We start from the raw sequence: 21279 nt of genomic DNA, 5'->3' as shown, positions 1-21279 counted from the left end.
TCTGTTACCTAGAATTGCTTTTGTTATTCTGGGTCTCTTCTTGCTCCAAATGAATTTTTGGATTTTTTCCTCGAGGTCTATGAAGTATGCTGCTGGGATCTCAATTGGAATTGCATTAAATCTATTGATACAGTGCATTACATTGATTGATTTTCGTATATTGAACCATCCGTGCATCCCTGGGATGAATCCCACTTGATCAGGGTGTATGATCTTCTTGATGATCTTCTGCATTCTGTTTGCCAGTATCTTATTAAGGATTTTTGCATCTATGCTCATTAGTGAGATTGGCCTATACTTCTCCTTTTTCAGTTAGGTCTTTCTCTGCTTTGGGGATCAAGGTGATGCTCGCTTTCAGGAATGAATTTGGGAGTATTGCTTCCCTTTCAATTTCATTGAAGAGTTTAAACAGTAGTGGCAGCAGTTCCTCTCTAAATGTCTTGTAGAATTCAGCAGTGAAGCCATCAGGGCCCGGGCTTTTCTTAGTTGATAAGTTTTTAATTACATTTTCAATTTCATTGGTTGACATTGGCTTGTTTGGAATTTTAGGTCTTTTTCGTTCAACTGTGGTAATTCATACGTATCTAGGAATCTGTCCATTTCTTCTGTGTTTTCCATGTTATTGGCATATAGGTTCTGGAAGTAGGTATTGATGATCCTCTGGATTTCTGCTGGGTCTGTTGTAATTTCACCCTTTTCATTCCTAATTGCATGGATTTGGGCCTTTTCTTTCCTTTTTCTGACAAGGTTGGCTAAGGGTTTATCAATTTTGTTGATTCTTTCGAAGAACCAACTCTTGGCTTCATTGATTCTTTGTATCGTTCTCTTAGTCTCCATTGCATTGATTTCTCCTCTGATCTTTATAATTTCCTCCCTTGTATGAGCTTTGGGGTTGTCCTGCTCTTCTTTTTCTAGAAGCTTGAGGTTCAGCATCAGGTTGTTTAATTGGGCTCATTCTGTTTTCCTAATATGAGTATTCACTGCTATGAATTTCCCTCCTAAGACTGCTTTCCTTGTGTCCCATAGATTCCAATATGTTGTATTGTCATTGTCATTTAATTGAAGGAACTGTCTGATTTCTTCTTTAATTTCCTCTGTGACCCATTGGTTATTCAGAAGTGCGTTGTTCAATTTCCATGTGTTTATGAAATTTTTTGAGTTTCTTTTGCTATGGATCTCCAATTTCATCGCACTACGGTCTGATAATATACAGGGGATAACTTCAATTCCTTTCCACTTACTTAAACATGTTCTATGTGTGAGTATGTGGTCTATTTTGGAGAATAACCCATATGCAACTGAGAAGAATGTGTATTCTGATTTTATGGGGTGGAAGACTCTGTAAACATCTGTTAAGTTCATTTTTCAAGAGTTCAATTGAGTTCTAGTATTTCGTTATTTATTTTTTGTCTAGTTGATCTATCTATTTGTGACAGTGGGGTGTTGAGGTCCCCCACTACAATTGTATTAGTGCATAGATGACTTTTCATGTCCATTAGTATTTGTTTTATATAGTTGGGTGTACTAGTGTTTGGTGCATAGATATTTATGATTGTCATCTCTTCCTGTTGGATTGTTCCCTTTACAAGGATGTAGTGTCCTTCTTCATCTCTCTTAATCAGTGTTGGTTTGAAATCTACTTGATCTGCAAAGAGGATAGCTACTCCTGCTTTTTTTCAGGTTCCTGTCACATGGAGTATTGTTTTCCACCCTTTAACTTTCAGTCTATGAGTTTCCTTTTGAATGAAGTGTGTTTCTTGTATGCAGCATATTGTTGGATTTTGCTTCTTGACCCATTCTGCCAGTCTATTTCTTTTGATTGGTGAATTGAGACCATTAACATTGATGGTTATAACTGAAATGTATTGACTTGTCATTGCCATGACTTTTTCTTTTTGTTGGGTTCTCCCCCTTTACATTTAATTTCTTGTCATGCCAAATGGGTTCATTCTGCTTTACTTCCTGGGGTTGTGATCCTCAATGTCTGTTCCTAGGATATTGTGTAAAATTCTTTGGAGTGCTGGTTTGGTATTCATGAAGTTTCTAAGGTGCTCTTTGTCATGAAAGTATCTTATTTCTCCATCAATTTTGAAAGATCGTTTTGCAGGGTACATCAATCTGGGTTGGAGGCTGTTTTCTTTTAGGGCTTGGAATATGTCACTCCAAGCTCTTCTTGCCTTGATGGTTTGTGTTGAGAAGTCTGCTGTGATTCTGATGGGCTTTCCTTTATATGTGATTTGTTTCTTTTCTCTCACTGCTTGTAGAACTTTGTTCTTCTGTTGAGTTTCTGGAATCTTAACAATTATATGCCTATGTGTAGATTTTTTTTGATCAAGGCTATTTGGAGTCCTATATGCCTCACTTCTCTGTATGCCAAGCTCTTTTCCCCTGCTTGGGAAGTTTTCTGCCATTATTTCTGTGAAGAGGTTTTTTATGTCATCTGCACTCTCTCCTGTTTCTTCGTTGACTCCAATCAGTCTTACGTTGTTCTTCTTTGCATCATCTAGCAGCTGCTGGATTGATTTCTCATGTTCCCTTATAATTTTGAAGCAATTTTTCTTTTCCTGGTCACTAATTGCAATCTTATCTTTTATATCTGAAATTCTGTCCTCACATTGGCTCATTCTGCTGTGTAGACTTTCAGTGGAGTTTTTCATGTCCTGGAAATCTATTTGCATCTGTTTTATGGGTTCCATTTGCTTCCTATGTTGGGATTCCATCATGTTCCTGAGCTCCTCTCTAGATTTATTAATCATGTCTTGCACTAGGGGCACAATTTCTCCTGTTATCTGAGAAATTATTTCTGATTTCATTTTTTCCAGATCCCCTTTTGTTGCCTGTTCAGTGGGTCCAGGTGGTTGAGTATCAGAGTTTTCCATCTCATTTCCCTTTGGGGTTGCTGTAGGTGATCTGGAAGTCTGGTTTTGAGACTTATTTACATGTTTTCTCATTTTGACTGAGGTGGGGGGCTGTTAGTGCCTGCATGGATTACCTCCTCTGAGCTGGGTGAGGTGGGACAGGGGCTGGGAGCAGCGGTAGGGATGGTGACCCAAAAGCCCTTTCCTGTGGGCTGGGAGCAGTGGGAGGGATGGTGTCTGGGAAACCCCTTCCTCTGGACCAGGAGCAGTGGGATGGTGGCCTGGAAGTCCCTTCCTCTGGGCCAGGAGCAGCGGGTCAGAAGGTGGCCCAAAAGCCCTTTCCTCTGGGCTGGGAGCAGCAGGAGGGATGGTGACTGGGAAGCCCCTTCCTCTGGACCAGGAGCAGTGGGACAACGGCTCAGAAGCCCCTACCTCTGGGCCGGGAACAGTGGGACTCAGTACCTTGGTCTGGTGGTCTGGTGTCCTCTGCGTCTTTGTAGTGTGGAATCAGGTGGCTGCCTGTCTGCAGCACGGTGATTCGGTGTCTTTTGCGTGACTCAGGACCTTGGTAGGGCGTGCACAGACCTGCCTGTCTGCAGCGGGCTGATTCGGCGTGTGTTCCACGAGACTGGGGACCTCGGTAGGGTGTCTAAATGAATGTTTTTAAATAAGTCATCTTCAAGTCTTTGTATTATATTTTCCCCTAAGGGGAATTTGCTTATCTTGGGTTTTGTCTTTCAGGCTGTTGGTGTTCTTCAAATATCTTTTTTCTTAAATTTAAACTTTATTTAAAATTTTAAGTATTTTATTAGTAGATGTTTGCAGTACATGATTACATCCATTGTGAGAAGTTGGGTCCGTGTACATAACACACTTTAATTCTCTCTTTTTAAAATCCCCTTCCCCTCCCTCCTTGCTTCTTCCAACTCTTAGTCCTCTTCTCATTTGCAAAAGATATATCTCTCTCTTCTTTATTACCTACCTTTTATTTTGCTTTTTGATTTATTTATACTTTGTGTTTCTCGTATAAGAGAAACCATATTATATTTAAGCTTGTGTTCAGGGGCCGGGGATTTAGCTCAGTGGTGCCGCCACCTGCTTCGCAAGCACAAGGTTCCGAGTTCGATCCCTGGTACCTGTTTTCTCATTTTGACTTGGGGGGGGGGAGCTGTTGGCACCTGCAAGGATTACCTCCTCTGAGGTGGGAGAGGTGGGACAGGGGCCGGGAGCAGCAGTAGGGATGGTGGCCCAAAAGCCCTTTCCTGTGGGCTGGGAGCAGCGGGAGGGATGGTGGCCGGGAAGCCCCTTCCACTGGTCCAGGAGCAGTGGGATGGTGGCTCAGAAGGCTCTACCCCTGGGCCGGGAGCAGCGGGACTCAGTACCTTGATCTGGTGGTCTGGTGTCCTCTGTTTTTGTAGTGTGGAACCAGGTGGCTGTACAGAGGAGCGGGGGTGGGGGTCCAGTGGATTGTGGCCCGGGGCACGGGCTGATTCGGCATGTTCCGCATGACTCAGGACCTCGGTAGGGCGTGCACAGACCTGCCTGTCTGCAGCGGGCTGATTCGGCTTCTTCCGCGCGACTCCTATTGGTTGATTTCTTGATAGCAGCCATTCTTTCTGGGATGAGATGGAATGTCAGTGTTGTTTTTATCTGCATCTCTTGAATGACCAGTGATGTAGAATTTTTTTTATATGTTTACTTGCTGCTTTTGCTTCTTTGTCTGAGAAATGTCTGTTCATTTCAGATGCCCATTTTTGAATTAGGTCTTTGAATTTAGGGGGTGGTCTCATTTTTTTCAGTTCTTTATATATTCTAGATAGTAGTCCTTTGTCTGAGACACAGCTGCTAAAATTTTTTTCCCACATTGTAGGTTGTCTCTTAGCTCTGTTGGTGGTTTCTCTTGCAGTACAGAAGCTTTTTAATAAGATGAGATCCCAGTTGTTGATTCTTTGTGCTAGTTCCCGTGCTACTGAGGTATTGTTCATAAAGTCTTTTCCTATGCCAATGTCTTCAAGAGTTCTACCTAACTTCTCTTCCAGCAATTTTAGTGTTTCTGTTTTAATATTTAGATCTTTTTTAGAATGAATAATTGATAATGCAAAATAGGAAGAAAAGGTCCAAAGGGGTAGGGGTAGTGGGAGGGGCAGGGGAAAGGAAAGAAGGGAAAGGAAAAATGTTGAGAAATGGAAAAAAATGGAAATAAAGTCTTTGTAAATAGGGAAAGGTGGAGGGCATGAAGGGAGGGCTAGGAATGGGGAAAAAATAAGAAACAAGATGCGTTATGTAAAGGTACAATTCCCAATGAGAAATGTAATTGTGTTGTGTACCTAAAATGTACCAATAAAAGAATTTAATAAAGTGAAAAAAATTTAGATCTTTAACCTACTTTGATCTTAGTTTAGTGTATGGTGATAGATATGGGTCTAGTTTTAATCTTTGGCAGGTTGAAATCCAGTTTTTCCAACACCATTTATTAAATAGTCTATCTTTCCTCCAGTGAGTATGGTTGGCTCCTTTGTCAAAGACGAGGTGGCTGAGTATGTCTGGAGCTGTTTCTGCATCTTCTAATCTATTCCACTGATCCTTGGGGGTCTCCAATTTTTTTTGTAGTCCTGATTATTTCTGACTTCAGTTCTTCCAGATTTTGATCCATATGTTTTGGAGTGAACAGGTATGTGTATGTTTCTAATGATTCCACTTGATTGATCTTTTAATCAATATACAATGAACTTCTTTTCCTCTTAAAACTATTTAGCTTTAATGTCCCCTTTGTCTGATGGAATCATGATGCCAAAGCTCTCTTTTTATTAGTATTTGAATGGAATAGTGTTCTCCAGCCTTTTAACGTAACCTGCTTATATCTTTGGGTCTAAAATGAGTCTTGAAAGCATGTAGTCAGATCAGGTATTTTAATACATTCTGCCAACCTCTGTCTTTTAGTTTGAGAGTTTAATACAATTACATTAACATGATTATCAATAAACTGGAACTCCTGGTCATATTGTTATTTGTACATATATTTTTAGTTTCTTGATTTCTCCTTCATTAGGGCCTTCTTTTGTATTTAATTAACTTTTTCTGCTAGGCATGTAATCTCAGCTGCTTGGGAGACTAAAGCAGGAGGATCACAAGTCCAAAGCCAGCCTGGGCAATGTAGGAAAATCCCCCATCTCAAAAAAATTTCTTTCTAGTGTATTGTTTTGATTTCCTTTTGGTGTCTATTTCGGTGTAGATTTGTCTATTATTTTAGAGGTCACCTTGGGGATTAGAAATATAATCTTAAATTTATAAGTAATTAATTTTAATTAATACCAACCAAGTTTCACTAGGTTGCTCCTGTATAGCTCCGTCCCCACTTATGTTGCCATTGTTACAAATTACCTTATTTTACCTTGTGTACCCTCTTGCATAAATTTAAAACAATTTTTGCTGCCTGCCTGACAAGCTCAAGGACCCGAGTTCAATCCCCGGTACCAAAACAAAACAAAACAAAAAAAACTATTGTTTACTCATGTGTTTTAAAATACATAGAGAAAATAAAAGAATTGGTGACAAAAAATCTAATATTTTATGTTTACTGATATAGTTTCCTTAATTTATGTTCGTTTTACTGTGTGGCTTACAACTACTTTCTACTGTCCTTTCATTTCAGCCTCTGGGACTCCCTTTAACATTTCTTATAGGACAGGTATACCAGTGACAAATTCCCTCAACTTTGTGTTATCCTGAGTGTTTAAATTCTACCTTCATTTTTTTTTTTTTTTTTGGTACCAGGGATTGAACTTGGGACCTTGTGCTTGCAAGGCAGGCACCAGAACTACTGAGTTAAATCCCTGGCCCTCTACCTTCATTTTTTTGAATGATAGTTTTGCTGGATATAAAATTCTCGATTGACAGTTTTTTCTTTCACCTGTTTAAGTTTGTTATTCCACTGCCTTCTGGATTCTTTAATTTCAACTGAGAATTAGTTTTTGTTGAGATCCCTTACACGATATTTCATCTCTCTTATAGCTCTCGAGATTCATTGTCCTTTTAAAATTCATTTTGACTATAATGTGTCTTAATGTGTCTTAAAGACTACAGTGTGTCTTAATTTTGTGTTATTTTCCTTGGAGTTTTTGAGCTTCTTGGATATAGGTAGATTCATGGTTTATCAAGTTCAAGGTGCTTTAGTTATTATTTATTCAAATAGTTTTTCATTCCCTTTGTGTCAGCTTTTCTGGAATTCTCAGTGCATGTATATTGGTTTGCTTTATGTATTGCAAAGTCCTCTTTAGATCTGCTCATTCTCATTCCCTCCTTTCTACTCCACAGTCTGAGTTGTATTAATTACCCTATCTTAAAGTTTGCTGATTCCCCCTTCATTCTGTTCCTACATACATTGCAGTTATTGTTCTTTTAACTTTTATAATTTCTACTAGTCTTCTATTATATAATTTATATTATTGATGTTTTTTAATGAAACATAATTTTTCTTGTTTACTTTAATTCTCTGCCCATGGTTTCCTGTAGCTTTTCTAGTTTATTTTAGACAGTCTTTGACTTATAGGCTTTAATAATTGCAATATCTTTCAGGGTCTTTAAATTTTTTTTCTTATTTTCCTGAGAATGGGTTACATTTTCTTGATACCTTGATACCTTGAATGTGAAAAAAATCCATTTATTTGTTTGAAAACTGTATGATGTAGAAATTCTAGAAATTATACTTTGCTTTCTTCCACAAACTTGTTGCCGTTTGCTGTGAATTTTGTGTGTGTGTGTGTGTGTGTGTTTAATGACTTTTCTAAAACTCTTTTGGGGTACAAAAATGGTATTTTTTTGTTGAATGTGGCCACTGAAGTCTCTGTTCTGTTCTCTTATTGGTCTGTGAGTGATTTGGGAGAGACTTCTTTCAATGCCTGGAGCAAACACCAGTCAACCAAACAAAAGAAAAACTCTTCTGGCCTTTCTAGGCTGGCTCAGTGTTGGAGTACTATGCACATGGCTCTGCCTTACCACTCACTTTCTGTCTACACAGAGCCTGTCCAGGATGGAGACCGAGTCTCCTCATGGTTTTGTGAGTGTGTGAGCATCCCTGTGCATGTGTTGGCTTCTGTTTTCCTTTGTATGTGCAGGAGCTTCTCAAATCTCTCATCCCTCTGTGTCTCCTTCCCCACTCTCTTCCTCTCCTTGCTTTTTGCTGTATCTGTTACATTTCCCATGTGTTGATTTTGGATCCTGCCACTTTACTGAATTTGTTTTTCAGCTCTATGAGTCTTCTGGTGGAGTTTTTGGGTCTTCTATGTAAAGGGTCATATCACCTGCAAATAGAGATCATTTAACTTTTTCCTTTCCTATCTGTTTCCCTTTTATTTCTTTCTCTTGCCTGATTGCTCTGGCTAACGTCTGGAAAACCATATTGAACAGGAGTGGTAAGGTGGAATCCTTGTCTTGTTCTTGATTTTAGATGGAAAGCATTCAGCTCTTGCCCATTTAGTATGATGTTGGCTGTGGGTTTGTCATATGTGGCTTTTTATCTTGAAGGGGTGTTGGATTTTGTCAAAGACTTTTTCTGCCTTTTTTGAGATGACCATGTGAATTTTAGCCTTGATTTTATTTATATGGTTTATTAATTTATTGATCCATATATATTGTACCATCGTTGCATCCCTGTACTGAAACCAACTTGATCATGATGCATGATCTTTTTAATGACTTGTTGAATTCTGTTGGCCAGTATATTGTTCCTGGCCCCATGGGTCTGTGGCTGGCATATTTACATTTAAATACTTTAGAAAAAATACCACCAAGGAAACTGGAGGAGCCCTGAGAAAGCCCCAAGGCATTAGAGGCAAAAGCAAGCCCTTGAGTGGATCCTCCTAGGAGCCACCAGAAAGGCCAACCACGACCACAACTCCTGAGAATAGGTCATGTGGCCTCCTCAGGTAGCAGCAGCTACCCCAAGAGTGTGGGCTGCCACCCCTGAGCCAGCCCTGAGCTGGAAGGTGAAAATGCTGCTATGCTCTTGAACTAAAATCCAGCAGTTTCTTTCTTCAGTAGAAAAGAGGTCTCTCCAGGTTGTTGTACACTTTTGATTAGATCTCAGATTTCCAAAAAGCCAATTCTGACTGTTTTGCCAGAGAATCACTGCTTTAGTAGAGGGTTGGGGTTTTGGATTCCCCTACTCTGCCATTTTTGGTGGTAGCTGATTTTTGACAAAGGTGCAAAAGCAATTTGATGCAGGAAAAATAGTCTTTCAGCAAATGGTGCTGGAGTAATTGGACATCCATATGGTAAAAAAGTAAATCTGTCTCAAGCCTCATACATTATATAAAAGTTAACTCAAGATAGATCAAAAACTTAAATGTAAAATGAAAACTAACTTTTTGGACAAAAACAAAAATATTTCAGGATCTAAGACTAAGTGGAAAGTTCTTAGACTTGACACCAAAAGCACAAGTTAAAACAAGAAAAAATGGATCAAGTAGACTTCATCAGAATTGAAAACATATTTCTCTGTTAAGGTCATTGAAAACAACAAGAAAAAGACCTGGAGGAAATATTGCAAACCACATACCTGAAAAAGAACTTATCTAGAATGTATAAATATGAGAAACACACACACACACACACACACACACACACACACACACACTCCATGAAAGCCAACTAACCCACTTGGAAACTAAGCAAAAGACATGAACTGACATTTCACTGAAGGCAAAATAGAGAACAAACAAATTCGTAAAAAGATGTCCAGCATCATGAGCCATGAGAAGAATGCAGATTAAACCACCATGAGATACCACTGTGCACCTATCAGGTATAGAAAGTAAAAAGTTTGTCAATATTAACTGCTGAGGAGGTTGCAGTTGTGTTATTTGGTTTTTCAAGAAACTACCAAACTGTTTTCCAGAGTGGCCACCCCTTTTACATTCCCACTGCAAAAGTCGTGGGGAGATGGGGATCTGCTCTTGTGGGGGCTGGTTAAGTGAGGGCTTCCCAGGCAGGCTGGGATGATGGTGGCCCACCAGGGCACAGGATCCCCCAGGGAATCCAGGCTAGGTCATTCAGTCCTGCAGGTTGCATGGCCCCAGTTTCACAGGGCAGCTATACACCATGCTAAAACTGAAGCATCATTTCAGTGCACGATACCCTTAAGCAAACGAAAACATAAAATCTTTTAGGCCAGGGAGGAAGCAGGGCACTCAGGTTGGAGAGACAATTTCTGGCTCATTGGGTCCAGGTAAATGAGTCTCCATGGGAACCTCAGGGAACCAGGCCTGCAGCTGCCAGGGACAGCAGCCCCCTGAGCACAGACGTGGGCTAACAGCAAAGGTCATGCTGGCGCCAGGGCAGCCTGACCCGGGGCTGGTAAGCAGTGTGCAGTCTCTGAGTTCCCCCTCTTCCAGGCCACACTTGGCATGAAAAACAACTGATCTTCCTTCTGTGGGCTCTGGGAAATAGCCTTTGTTCTTTCGGGCCCCGGAGAAGTGATTCCAAAGTGATTACTTGCAGTGTGTGCAGATTTATTCGTTGGTGGTGGCCTCTCTGGCAGCCCGAATCTTGGGCTCCAATTGCCTGCGGCCAGTCACAGAGGCCATATGTCTTTCCATCCTCATATCAAGAATGACACTGAGGTCTCTTTGTCCTCCCGGAAGCTTTTGTGTGTGCGCGGGCAGCACAGACCTCTGTGACTGCTTCCTCCTGCAGTTGAAAGGCGTCATAAAAAGCTCGGGAGTTAAAAGGAAGCCCAGGAGCCCCCCTGAGCCCATGGGATCTTTGTGCTGCTGCAGCAATGTGGTTGCTGCAGTGCCCTTGGGCTGGGGGCTGCTGCAGTGCCCCAAGTACTGTCTGGGCCAGGATGTGCAGGGTCGGCCTCTGCCCTTGTCTGTGCACTCTGGCTTCTGCTGTCATTCTGGCAGGTTTAGGGAGGCCCACGCGAAGGGCTGTGTTCTCTGTTGCCACTCATTAAAGTTGCAGGAGGGAGTATTCTGTCCCTCCTTGAGAGTCCCTATCACTGGTGTGGCGGGTGGGCTGGTGGTCTGTGGACCGAGGTCTGGGGGAGGCACTCTTTCTCCGCTCTGCACCTTGCCTGTAAGGGACAGCACTGCTGCTTTGAACCTGGTGTTCTAAGCCCTGCATGTCTGTGCAAAGGAGCATCCGGCCCTGGTGCCAGCCCCACTTTGTCACTGTCCCTCCCATCATTTCGCCTCTGGCTGGCATTTGTGTCAGCAGAAGGCGGGCAATGCACCAACTCCATCGCACCAATGCCAGGTGGTGATTGCAGGGTGTGCATTGCCCACCAAGACTTTCTGCTCTTTTAGGGCAGCAATGAGAGCAAGCTTTGGTCTCCACATCTTCTCTATGTGTGGCTTTTGTTGTTTTGTATGATATAAAAAAATAGGATTTCAAATTAACTGCAGTTTAGCTGTGTCTCAGTTTTTAATTGCTTGGAATTAGCACTTGATTTGCATAGTACTTGATTTGCCAATTATCTGTGACTTCAGAGTAATCTGTGCTCAAAGGAGGGACAGCTCCTGATTATGTTCCGTCTGGAAGGAAGCAGGATGGCGAATGATCCTGGGGAGGAAAAATCCAAACTCCACTGCAACTGAATGCTGCCCTGCATTTTATGTTTTTGTGCTGTGCTTTCCAGAAATGCTCTTCCTGGGCAGGAATGTCAGTGGTGTTGGGAAATGGGCTGGCTTCCAGGTGACCTTCCCCGTTCCCCCTTACCAAGGTCAGGGACGGTGCTCTGACCCAACCTGGTCCCAGCTGCCTAGTTTTGCACTTTCTCTGGGCTGAGAAAGAAGATCATTGGTTGAAGATTGCTAAGCCAGGACACTGGATTCCTGGTCCAGGTTCAGCCTCACACTGCTTATTTATACAGTGAAGGAGAGGATTTGCACATAGAAAGTCTTGGCCACTGTCCCACCCAGTGGAGGTCAGTGGCTCACCACAAGTCACACCCTGGGAGGGATCTAGCTTGTCTGGTCCTAAACCATGATGTGGGGTCCCCCTTGATGCAGTGAATTGGAGTCCGAGCTGTGCGGGTCTCCAGACCCTATCCAGTTGTCCTAGGAGCTGGGTGAAATGATCAATCAGATCTTGTGTGTTCCAAATGTTTGGCTGCTGTGATCAAGGGGGCACAGATGAGAGGCACACTGAGGTGTGGGGCTCTGGGCAGGGCACAGTGGTCTGAAGCCTGTGGTACAGCAAGCTCCACCTGCCCCTTTTCTTCTTCCACCAACAGTGATGGGGTCTCTGGTTCCGCAGGTGTCCTGGAGGGGCTAGGCTTCAGTGGTGCCACTTTTCCGGAGCCTGTGAACTGAGGAGGCGTGATCCTTCCAACACTGTCAACTTGGGCGGATCAAGAGCCACCCAGGGTTTATGGAACACATTTTTGGGTGTGTCTGGGTGGTCATAAGAGGGTGACCTTGGACCTCCCCTTCCTCTCTGGAGCTGTTCCCCTGCTGTGCTTGCGGCCACCATGAACTAAGCAGCTTGACTCCCTCATGCCCTTCACCATGATGTTCCTGCCTTGGAGCTGCCAGCTATGGACTGAATCCCCCGAAACTGTGACCCAAATAAACCTCTCTTCTTTTAAGTTGTGGGCATCAGGTATTGTGTCCAGTGACAGGAAAGTGACTGATGCAGAGGGCTCCGAGGTAGAAGTCTGAAGCAGAAGAGTCAGCATGAGACTGTCCCATGGTGACACATGGAGGATGTCATGGTGTCCATGGTCACTGAGGGAGGGTGCTGACATGCCAGAGCAATCAGGTGGGGCTTCCCTTGGGTGGCACTTGACAAAAGACCTGGAGAGGTGACACCAGTGAACATCCTGCCCCTGGGGGAGGGGCTGTCTGAGACCTGGAAACTGTCCCCTGTGCCTGGGATGTGGCCCTTTTCCTGGCCATTCCCATGGCCCAGGGGTAGTCTACAGGACTAGGGCCTAACTCCTCCAAAAATGGCCCCTGAAGTCCCTTTAGGACAAGGCTCACCTGGCTTCTGTATGGGGACAGCAGAGGCCTGAGTTCCCTACAATTACACCTGGCCACCTGTGTTCACATCACCCTTTCCACCGAAGAACAAGGGTCTCATGACTTTTCTGTACCCAGAGCTCTTTGGGGACTTTGGGTGTCAGCACAGACTCCTGCCTGCTCTGAAAGACTAACCTTGTGTTTCCCTAAACACTCGGGCCTGGAGCCCGCAGAGTGTTCTCTGCCCGTGCACAGAGCCAGCACCCACAGTATGCTTCTTCTCAGGGCCCATACCCCCGGGGTGCCAGTGGTCCATGCATCTTCACAGATGGTTCTGGGTCATAGCTCAGCAGATCGGGGGCAGGGTTTTGTCAGGATGCCTCTAACAGACCACACGGACAGCCCCTGCAGGAACAGCTACATGAATCACCATGGGGGTTCTCAGATGTCTCCCCAGAACACCCCAGCTTTCCACCACTACAGCTCCTAATGGGGAGCTGCATCCTGGTCACCTGACCCATGGGAAACCCCTTTGTCCAGTACCCTCAAGTAGCTCCCATCTCTGGGAAGAAGATGACAGTATAAAATTCTTCATGTGGCCTGACCCCAGGGTGGGACCCCACAGGAGCTGGGCTCCCCTCCCTGGATTATGACTCGGCACTTCTGACCTTTTCTTTCTCTCCAACTTCTGGTTCGAATGATGCACAATCATTTGCTTTTGAATTTATGGCTATGAGGTAGAGAGGTTGCTTTTCCTTGCATGGTGTCTCATGCAGAGCGTAGTCAACTTTGTAGTAAGTTTTATTAAGCCAGAGTTGATTCCATAGGTTGCATGGGCACTTGTTTTGTGGCTGGTGGTGCTGGGCTTTGTGGAGCTGTGCAGGGTGTTGTGTGTATTCACAGGGACATCTGGGGGACCTTGCTCAAGGTTTCTGGGGACCCTGAAGGCTGACAGGCAGAGCGAGGAGCATGGACACTGGGTTCCTGATTTCTGGAGGCCTGCCAGCATGGCTGCTAGGGATGAAGGAACTCCTTTGCCACGCTCAGTGTCTTAACAGGGAGGAATGAATGGTGCAGAGCTCTTTACTTTGCCGAGACCTTGCTTTTCAGCTTCCACAAAATTGATGGCATCTGTGCGGTTCAGGAAGGAATGAGTTTGGCGTGGCTTGGGTGGCATGGCTCAGCCATGTGCATCCTGGAGTAACTTGGTCCTCCATGCCCCATGCTCTCACCAAGATACTCTGGTTGGGACAGAGGTCCCAGGTCCACGTGCTTGAACTGTTTTCTGTATAATTATCTGATTATTTGCATTGATTTCATTTTGCCTTTTCTTTAAGGAAATGTTCATAGTCATCCAACTCGCTTTCTGGGTCAAACGATATTTATCAACAACAAATAAAACAAGCTCCTTGAGGCAGGAAGTAGAGAGGAGGAATCCCTGGATGGAGGGCAAAAGAGGAAGTAGGCTCTGCAAAAACCACAGAGCCCAGCAGGGGAAGACAGGAGGGCAATGCACCATAGGCTTATGGGGCCTCCAGATGAGTTCTGTAAAAGCCACAAGGAGCACCCACCTCTAATGATTAAGCCATGCCCGGGGATGCTTGTGCTATAGAATACCCTAAGCCACCAAGAGTGACCCCAACTCAATTATAATTAATTACAATCTCATTTGCATGGTGGTTTTGACCCCCAAATGAGCTTTGGGCACCATGACAGTTCCTCTAAGTCCATACAGGGACCCCCCTCAACACAAAGAAGGGGACTTGGCCTGATGGGAGTGAATCCCTCTGCCAGTCCAGGGAGCTGCTCCCTCCTTGTGGGAACCACACAGACTGACATTTGGCTTTTTCCGGGTGTTGAGGTCTTTCCTCCACCCCGAGAAGCAGATCCTGGCTGATAAGTCTGTGCTTTCGCTTCCACCTCTGTGTGTCCTGTTCAGTTTTGTATTCTGGATACCAAGAAGCCAGGACAGTCACCAACTCCCTGATGGCACTGCTGCTGGTGTGTCTTTGGTCCCCAGACTGGGGTCAATTTTGCAGAGATCTTGCTTGGCTGTGGGCTGCAGACAGCTTGAGGATTCATCCAGCCCTTGGGTGCACGCCTCCCTTGCAGCTTACCCCCTTCCGTGCGACACGCACACCAATGAGGACGGCAGCCAGGCCTCAGGCTCAGCTCTAGTCAGTCTCCACGGAGTTGAAACTCCATTACCCTTCGGCAGTGGGTAAGTCATCAATAACAGCGCCTTCCATCAACTTTTATGTCTCCGTGTTTCAAAGCCCTCAGTTTCAAGAAGGTCATAGAATCTCTTACTAGAGAAAGATTTCAGGACCTATTTAGGTGGGATCCTCAGTTTACCAGCAATATTTTAAGGACCATAACTTTTAGGGAAAGAATACAAATCATGCGGAGTTTACAACATGGCATTGGTGTGTGAGCTGTTGAGCACAAGAGGGAAAAAGCAGTCAAGGCCGCTTTATGCTTGGCTGCTCCTCAGCCATGGGGCTGGGCCGTTCTTGCCACTTCCTCGGTCCTTCGTGCCTTGATTGGTCAGCACTGGGCCGCACCTGGGAGGGCGCCCTCTCCTCCAGCTTCCTGCCCTCCTCTCCTCTCTTCTGCTGTCCCATGTCTCCTCCCACACTGCTGATGTCCCCGGTGAGGACGCTGGTGTAGAGGTGTCCCCCATGGGCCCTGTGGGAGTGTCCATCTAGCTCACCCCTGATCTCACAGCCATCTGCTCGTCCAGCTCACTAAGGGACCTACAGGCACTATCACTTCAGGGTTGCCTACTCCAGGTCTCCTGCTGTCCCACAGAGCGGCGCCAGTGGCCCCTTGGAGGTCAGATGGAAACAGCAGCGTCTCAGAGTGACACAGCGGTTGGCAGTGGCACCCAGACTCAGGCAGCCCAGCCCCACCATCTCCTAGCCCCTCTTCCCTGTCTTATCATCCTTTCCTTCAAAGACACAGACACTTCTCAGCACCTCTGGATGCGAAGCTGCATCCTAGAGAGAGCGCAGTGGATGAGACACTGCCTGGCTCCTCGAAGGCCTGCACCGTCTCAGGGCGGGAGAGGAGCATCAGGTTCTAGCGTGGGGGATGGAAGGTAGGACCACTGTGCCTGCCCTTTTTGCTGTCGCTCCCCGAGCAGCACAAGCTGGGCTGGAAAGGGAAGAGCTGGCTGCAGATCACACATCCAGGAACCTCCCCCTGAGCCCCAGCCCTGGACCTTGTGCCATTTCTCTGTGCCTCAGTCTCCCCTTTGGTCAAACCAGGCGCTTCCATGTGCTCATTGTCAACTGTATATCTTCGGTTCAAACCCTTCACTCATTTTTTAAACCATGTTGGGTAGGAGGTGTGCTTTATGTACCGTGGACCAATTGTTCTGATTTCTGACTTTACAGACTGGTGCTGTGGGACCTGCTCCCTGGCCTTAGACCCAGCAATACCCACTGTGTTATCTTTATGCAGTGGTTCACAGCCGGGGTGATGCTGCCCCAGGTGACAATGCAATGTCTAAAGGAACCTTTGGTTCTCACCATGGGGTGACACACAGGTTCGGAGAGCTGTCCAGACTTAGTGGATGGAGGTCAAGGAGGCTGTATTCATTAACGTTTATTGATGAATGAATGGAAAAATCTCTTCTGAGAGTCCTTTTGGGGATAAAAACAATCCAGTTAGTCTACAGATTCTGGAAATCTGGGTAATAATGGTCATGACATAATAGCAATCCTGTTGCATTCTTCATTCTGATCTACACCTACTGGCCCACTGGTGGAAAACAGCCCCTAAACATTGCTAATTCATTTTCACAGCTTCTAGCCTGGAGATTCTCATCCAAAGGGGACCAAAAGCATGCAGTTATCCTTGCAGACACCGAAGATGGCTCCTCTGCTCTGCTGGGTGATCTGAGGCTGTACCAGGGCATAGAGTCCCTTGGGCCCTTAGCCAGGGGTTGGGATTGGTCTACACTGAATGACAAGCTGGGGCTCCCCATTGCTCCCTGTGATCAGCCACTCCACCAAGGCCTATGAGGTGAGGGAAAAGCTCCTCCTCATTTATCCAAAGCCCTTGAAGACTCTTCTAAAAGTGTTTCTTTCCCTAAGGTGGCTGGGATGTGGTTATTTAAATATTTATGTGGTCATTTAAATATTCATCATGGGGAAAACTTCTGGGAAGCTGCACGACATCGATGGCTGGCAGAGGAGCTGGGACTCCAGGCTGCAAAGGGCTCCCAGCTCCCCAGAAACTGCATTAGAGCAGGCAGCTGGGGAGCATCAGCCAAGGATAATTTGGGAGGACAAAGCCTCAGGAGGACAAAGCCTGCAGGAGGGAGGCCTTGGCCAAGAGGGGTGAGGATCAAGTGGCTTCTCGGGCTGCTGTATTGTCTCACTGATCCAAGCCCTATGAGGTAGGAATCATGGAGAAACTGAGGCACAGGGTGTGAGGCCAGTTGTCCACAGTACATACACGTGGGCAGTGGGGAGTCTGGTTTTCCTGCTGTTAGCCAACCTTGGTTATGCTGCGGTGCATGTCGCCGACCAGGGAAGTGCTGCCTGGGTATTATTTAGGTCCCCTTGGCATAGGCAGCACTAAACTTAGGGTGTTTGGAGGAGCTGGGAAGGAGTCAGTGTGTTTCAAGGATGAATGGCAGGCTGTCAGAGTGCAGAGAGTCAGGGCATGGAGAAGCCTGTGAAAGCTTTCCAGTCCCCGAGGTGCTGTGGAGAAATCAGCAACGGTCTGTCATGATGTTTTCCTTCACAGTGATAGCTGAGGGCACCAGGCCTGGAGGTCGGCGGACACAGAGGCTGTCCCTGCTGCCGTTTCTAGCCCAAGTCCCACTGGGGATAGACGCTGGCCATGGGGCAGGGCCTGAGGTCCAGAGCTCAGCTTGGCTGGGTTCAGGGCAGTGTCGGGAGATGAGGAGAAGATGGCTTTGCTTATGCACTGTTCTTTTCATCCAATTTCTTCTACCTAGCTTCAACGTGAAAAATAGATCACTCCTTAGCTATTTGTTTAACTACGAGGTAGACATGATTGACAAAATATGCTGAGTGTTTAAAGTTTTTATTACAGTAAAAGACACACTGCCATTATTATCCTGAAAATCCTCCTCTCACTTCGAACACACTCATCCCACCGTCCTCGGCACTTCCTGCAGCAGCTCTGGAGTCCTCTTTCCTGAGGGTCTTTAGCTGTACTGTCCTGGCTGCCATTAGGTCCTGAGTAGATTCAAAACATTTCCCTTTCATGATCATTTTGACTTTGGGGAAGAGCTGGAAGTCACACAGTGACTAAGGTGGATGAGGACCCAGTGTCATGTTTTTACGAGCTGCCTTTAGGCTGGATGGTGCTCGGCAGCAGCAGTCACTGTATTTTTGATCACACTTCGTGAAGACACTCGGGAAAAAGGACTGATGCAGAAAGTGGTAAGGATGATAGGATGAGTGTGTATGAAGGGAGAGGGAGGATCTAGAGGGGGATTTGTGGCAATGTGTCTTTTACTGGAATACATTTTTAACATTAAGCATTGACCGCATATGTTGATGACACCAGTGAAACTGGATTTCGCCTTCAGCCCCATCTCAGAACACTGCCCTCCTCCACAGCTACCAGCAGCCACCTGTCCTGGCCCCCACACTGTTCATAAATCTGGAGGGGCCTGACCTCTCCCAGGCCCAGCCTGACCTGCTCCCTGAGGCCTGTGTAGCTTTTTCGTCCTGTCCTGGGGACCCTGGGGGGAACAGTGACTTTGGGACTCCAGACCCCAACTTCCTGCTGAAACTTCCTGTGAGCCCTGCTGGGTTCTGTGGGGGCTCAGCTGTTGGGGTCCAGGGCTGGAGTTGGACAGAGACCCTGTGTGTGCAGGTACCACCCCGGAGTCTGAGCACGGTGTTCCAGCAGACTGACTTTTCTAGACTTTGGAGTTTGTGGACCTGATGATGAGGACTCCCATCTTCTTGGGGGGAAACTCCCTGAGGATGCTGGAGGGTAGGGCTGGGTTAATCTCATCTATGCACAGATGGTGATGCCAGGCATTGTTCTCACACCCTTCCTCTCTCGCTCAGAGTTGTGTCCTGCTGCCCCTTTATCTGGGGGATGCAGGGATGAGGATCCGGTCCCTAAAGCCATCCTGGAAGATGGGGTCTCAGAGCCAGGGCAAGCCAGGCCCCTACCCACCTGGTGGATTTCATGATGCACGGAGAGGGCTAAAGCAGGCTGTCTAGAGAAGGGACCCCTGACAAATGCCACGTCAGTGTTAGTGACTTCACGTGTGTCCTTCCACACCAGCTGTGCAGGCGGCAGGTGCCTGAAGACACTTGTGGGAAGCCATGTAGGTGAATCCAAGACGAACCCAGAGTGCTGCTTTACTACCTTGCCTGCCACCTCCGCTTGTGTGCCCACCCATCCCACTGGGCAGGTACTAAGCGAACCTGCTTCCCAGAGGGGAAACGGGCTCAGGAGGTTAAGGGACTTGCCCACATTCACAGCACAAACACTGTCTAGCCACGTCTGCATTGAGATCTGCTGAATCCTGTTTTCTCCACCTGGGTCCCTCCTTACAAATATAATTTTGAAGCATTTTACTTCCCTTCTTGAATACTTCTGTTCATGAAAATAATTTATCACCATGTGTAAATGGTACAAAATAATGTTTTATGCTTACAGCACTTCATGGTTTATAGGGTAGCTCTGTACTTTTTTCACTTGATTCCCATACAAGGTGGCCCCTGTTTTGTAGAGCCAGGATCTGCATGTGGAGAAGCTCAGCTGACCTGTCACACGTCTGACCTTGACCTTGGTGGATGGTGGGCCTTGGCTCTGGTTCTACGGTTTCTGTAACTTGGTTGCAGGAATGTGCATGACTCTCCTTCATTTGCTACTTCAAGTTGTGTTTCTGCGGTGCTCTGAGGCGTGTGGGCTTGGTGTTCCCCTGGCTTGGAGGGGTTCAGGGTGGGTCAGGTGGCCATCCTGAGGACAGTCCGTGAGCATGTCTGTGGCCCTCACACTGGCTGATGGGGTCAAGGGAGCAGGCCCTGAAGGGTGTACCCACTGCCAGGCCCCTTCTCAAGGGCTGAAGTTTTCTACCCACAGCAGCAGAAATGGAAAAATGGCTGAAACAGAAATGCAAACAAGTGGTTTTATTTTTACGGTAAAAATGAAGAAATAGAGATACATTTTTTAAAAGTCTAATTCCTGACCCAACAATTCCCCTTTACATACTTTATTACTTTTTAAAAAATGCTTTCAATGTCCCCAAGAAAAATTATCCATACAGTGACAAATGGCTTGTTTGGCTTGGGATCCAATTGTGCTTGTAAGTTGGTAATGTGAGAGTTTGGGTTAATATTTAAAAAGTCTTGCAAAAGTGTGCTTATCTCTGAGCCAATTATTTTTCCTCTCCCATGTGGTATCGCTGGAGGTCACTGTTACGGGACATCACAGGTACCTCTCTCCAGCCACTTTTTATTTCTCCATCTCTCTTCCTTCCCAGGCCCTTCCTGTTCCAGCCCTGGGGCCTACAGAGAAGAGAACGCGCCAGGCTAGAAGCCAGGGGCAGAGAGCCATTCTGGTGAGTAAAGCGCGCCTCTCTGGAGTTGTTCTTTAGCAAAAGATAAAAGCCAGTTCACCAAAGAGTTTCACCCTTTTAGAATCCATTTGACCCAAGTCCTGCCAGTCGCTCTGCCCAGAGGTCCTGAGCCAGGCCAGGGCATCCCACAGATCCTCTCCCCGCCTGCCTCCTTGCCCCCCTTCTGCCTTCCAGCAGGATTCTGAATGCTCATTTTCTTTCCTAAAAGGAACATTTTTCCACTGGGAGGAAAGCGTTCTTCCCCACTGTTGGAGACAGAATGCTACAACCTGAGCCCTGGCTGTGACTGACAGCCGTCAGCTACTATCCATCTCCTTGGCCCACTTAGATATTTTAGCAAATAGATATCAAGTCAATAAAGCTACCTGACCAGAGGACGCTGTAATTGCTTGTAGAAAATAATTATACTGTCTTGATGTTCATCGTCACTTCCTTCTATGAGATACACCCACATCCACACTCTGAGGAGCTGTCCTGGTCCCCCACCCTTTGTGCTCCCCCCAGGAAGAGAGAAGATGAACAGCCAGTGAGCTGGGCCCACTGGGGTTCAGAGGAGGAAGGCACCTGGTCAAGTCCCCGCTCTGGGCGCCCCCCGGGACAGCAGCAGGCACCGGGCCATCGCCGCCAGGTCCTCACGCCTGAGCGCCTGTGCACAGACTAGAGACTCAGAGGTGCCCCCTCTCCCCTTGGCTCCATGCTGGCTGTGGGCTCCAGCCCAGAGTACTGACAGGGACGGAGATGCGGATCGTGTCCCTGGTTCCTTTCAAGTCCAGCTGACCATGGAAGGCCCCAGCCTCACCCTGCCTGCTGCAGCCCCTGGGTGCCGCGTCCTCCTGCTGGCTTCCTTTAACTCTGTCTACACTACTGCGAATCA

General features: G+C 46.3%; 1 long non-coding RNA gene across 2 annotated transcripts in view; it reads left to right on the top strand.

Moving 5' to 3' along the window:
- LOC110346393 (uncharacterized) overlaps positions 1-21279 on the top strand; it is a 63114-nt gene that overhangs the window by 27255 nt on the left and 14580 nt on the right. For both annotated transcript variants that reach the window (XR_002390413.2, XR_015446733.1), the window contains exon 2: positions 20310-20387. This is a non-coding gene — a long non-coding RNA (uncharacterized LOC110346393). The remainder of the gene's footprint in view (positions 1-20309; positions 20388-21279) is intronic.

Source organism: Heterocephalus glaber, unplaced genomic scaffold (genome assembly GCF_053883595.1).
Source record: "Heterocephalus glaber isolate CG9 unplaced genomic scaffold, H.glaber_assembly_v1.0 deba00001724, whole genome shotgun sequence".
Classification (NCBI taxonomy): domain Eukaryota; kingdom Metazoa; phylum Chordata; class Mammalia; order Rodentia; family Bathyergidae; genus Heterocephalus; species Heterocephalus glaber.
The sequence above is the reverse complement of the archived record's forward strand: the minus strand, read 5'-3'. Positions and strand labels throughout refer to the sequence as shown.